Below are 3,617 nucleotides of genomic sequence, written 5' to 3'. Positions count from 1 at the left end.
TCAAATCCTGTACGTTTGGGATTTTTATGGAGACTTTATCATGAAGGCAGTATGGATTATTAACTCTACTTCCAGCTCTACTTGCCTCTCTGGAGAATGGGGGATGGGACTGAAAAATCTGAGCTTCTCATCATGGCTAGATCTTTCTGGTGATCAGTCCCCATTCAAGGGCCCACCCAAAGTCACCTCATTAAAACGAAAGATGTTCTTATCACCCAGGAAATTTCAAGGGACTTAGGAGCTTGGTGTCAGACATCCTAACACTTGATAAATTATGGATGGAGGTCCTAAGAGCTCAGTGTCAGAATCTGGGGTCGAAGACAGTTAATATTAGAACCAAGGATGATCTGAGCACCCCTATTTATAAGGAACCTGAGGACAGATTATACACACACACACACACACACACACACATATTTAACATCATCAATCTTTTGAGAGAATATAATGGACTTTTAGTATAGAAATTTATAAGATGTAAAAACAGTTTACTTGGTCTACACAGGAATACAAAAGACGGTACCAACCTGGGGAAGGCTGTTACTGCATGGTGATTGCTACCTTTGAGAATGTTGTAGTCCATGGCCTGTGTCTCAGCCTCTTAGACTTGGATTTCTTGATGTGTCATATTGGTGAGAGTTGGACCCATGCTTCAGGGTTGCACTCATGTTAGACTTAGTTTGAAGATGATAGCTGAAGCCTGGATGCCTGCTAAGGTATCACACAGGAAATCTCAGTCCCCCAAACCAGAATACTTGTGTTGTTAGGTTCACTAGTCAAGTTACGTAGGAAGCAAAATCATATTCATGTGATGAAAAATATAACAATTATAGGCTCCAGGGCACTGGTGTTGGCCTACCCAGAATGTTTTGTTTTTGTTGGTAAACAGACAAAGTCATATGGTCTTGGTGGGGAAGGAGTCGGAAATCTGGAAATTAAAGGAATTGAATACTTATTGACATCAAGTTACCTGAGCCTGGTGTATTCATTTCTGAGTCGTTAGGAGCTTCCGCAGAAGAACTGGGATACTTGGTGTCTGTTGAGGGAAGATACTCCTTGTTCCTTGGGAAGTGCTCATTCTTTCCTAAAATTACAGTACTATTGATTTATGGCATTTAAATATTAACATAACTGAACATTTATCTGCCCGTGTATCTCTGATATGCTCCAGTAAGCTAAGATCATATCTTTTCCAGTCTCCGTTAGTTGGCACAGTTTGTCTAATAAGCAGATAGATGTGAAGTGTTGAGGATGCTGATTTATAGTTACACAGTTAAACATACTTTTGCTATTACAGTAAACTCCCAATTCCTTGGCATATGTTAGGAATTTGGTGTTATGGTTAATTCAGTATCCTAGATTTTTAAAAAGTTGTACCTTTCATTCTTTGTTCATTTATATCAGTGAAAACAGAAGATAATTTAGTTTAGAAAACTTTTGAGTACCTTAAATTAGTATGTTGTAGCTACATGGAAATGCCCATTAATAGATTAATATCAAAATAAAAAGAAATGGAGAAAAAGGTAGAGTTACTTTAAAAGCATTATCTCAAAAATTCTTCTATTTGGAAGAAGGAGGAAAAAGCAGACCTGGAAAAAATGTGTGTATGATTTCAACTGATATGGGATTGGAGAGGAAGAGGGACTCAAAAAAGAAAATGGGAGGTTTTGATTATCTTTCAAAACCTACCCTATTTTTAGAAATGAAGACCCTTATCCTTCGAGGGTGGAAAACTATTTCTATGTCTTGTGTTTCTGAATAAGTAATAAATCCAAAAATACTACATTAGGTTTCCCTTGGGGAAAGATGACAAAATAGACACATGAGTTAGAAGTAGCTGTTCAGTGCAAAGTTTTAAAATTTTTTTAAATTTTCAAATGTACAGAATTCTTATCATAGGTAGTTATCTTTTTACTCCTTCAGAATCTTAGACTATTTTTCAGAGTCCCTGCTTTAATTTTAAAATCAAAGCTGTGAATTGAAAATGTTTCTGTATTTTTATTGCTTCCATTTCCCCCCCAGCTTTGATTTAGTAAGATCTTGGTTTTAACTCCAGATTAAAAACTTGACTATAATTTATCACCTAACTTTAGATAGTTGTACTTTTGTTTTCGGTGTCCAGTGTAATGCATATCTAAGTCTTTTATTATGTAGTTTGATTGTTTGTGTTCCACTTTATCTTGTGCCTTTTCATTTCTTAGCCTTTTTTGCTTTTTTTCTCTTTAGCCACAACTGTGTCCTGTGCTGTAAAATCTCATTCCCCACTTTTAAACACTACTACCGGAAGAGTAAACTGGAGCCCCTTAATTTTGGAAGCAGCTTAGCTAATCGTAAAGTTGATGGTGTGGAGCTCCTTTGAATGACAGGGAGAGATGTCCATGATATATGAAATGCAACAGGCTGTGTGCGCATTCATTATTTAAAATGGGTGGAACACAGGAAAGGCATTAAACTAAAATTTACTAGCTTATCTTAGGGTGATATTGATTATGGATAACTTTAATTTCAGTGAACTTTTTGTTGGTACACAGCAGAAATATGCACAGATCACAAGTGCACAGACTAATGGATGTTTGCCAAGTGAAGGTAGCCATGTAATCAGCCCCTAGATCAAGAAATACAACATTATCAGAACCCAGAAACCCTTCCTCATACCCACCATGGTTACCATCCACCCCATGCCACATGAACACTTGCCTGGCTTCTGACGTCACAAGTTAGGGTTGCTGCATTTGAACCATATACAAATGGAATCTAACAAAATATAATCGTTTGCGTCTGGCTTCTTTGGCTGGTCTTGAGAGATTCATCCTTGGTGGGTGACTCAGCAGCTCATTCACTCTCGTAGTGCAGTATTCCATTGTATAAACACACCACAATCTATTTACTGTTCTACTGTTGATGGCTACTTGAGTTGGTTCAGTTTTGGACTATTACCCAGAGTGCTACTGCCGTGAACATTCTAGTGTGTCTCCAGCATGATCTTATCTTAATGAATGACATCTGCAAGGGCCATATTCCCCACTGAGATCACTGTGTTGAGCCCGTCTTCTTTTATTGTGCTGTTTTGACATCTGGGGCTTTACTGATCCTGAGAGACTAACTTCTTGGGGCTAACCAATTCCTAAAGATAGTAAACCTGAATGTGCTTTTTCTATGCCAGCTAACCAATCCAGAGCTCATTTTCCCCCTCCCCCTCTTTTGGACTCAACACTCCAGCCATATTCTGCCCTAATCACCTGGGGCCAGGTACCAGACAACTGAGGACAGCCCCTATGCCCCAGAGTCCCTGAAAGAATCCAAACCAATCCTCAGCCTGATTACCTTGCCTCTCCCGTTCCTGTGCATGAAACCACAATGAAGCTTATGGCATGACATGCCTCTTTTTTCTCAGAATCTGTGAGGATAAACTTCCTTGACGACAGTCATTTCCATGCCTGCACGTCTCACCATACCAGATTAAAACAAATCCCGGGAGTGTTTTAAAACAGTCACGTTCTGAGACATGGGGGCGAGGGGGGCGCGAGCGGTGGTAAATGTCAACATACGTTGTGGGGGGATGAAATTCAACCCATAACAGGGAAGAGTTTACTTGCTGATACTTTTTTTTATTATTA

The 3,617-nt window shown here is 39.0% G+C and overlaps 1 protein-coding gene across 1 annotated transcript in view; it reads left to right on the top strand.

The window, feature by feature from the left end:
- ARHGAP10 (Rho GTPase activating protein 10) overlaps positions 1 to 3,617 on the top strand; it is a 253,405-nt gene that overhangs the window by 179,222 nt on the left and 70,566 nt on the right. The window lies entirely within an intron of this gene.

The sequence above is a fragment of the Myotis davidii genome, unplaced genomic scaffold (assembly GCF_000327345.1).
Source record: "Myotis davidii unplaced genomic scaffold, ASM32734v1 scaffold323, whole genome shotgun sequence".
NCBI classification, from domain to species: Eukaryota; Metazoa; Chordata; class Mammalia; order Chiroptera; family Vespertilionidae; genus Myotis; species Myotis davidii.
Note: the sequence above shows the minus strand (reverse complement) of the source record. Positions and strands in the feature narration are given on the sequence as shown.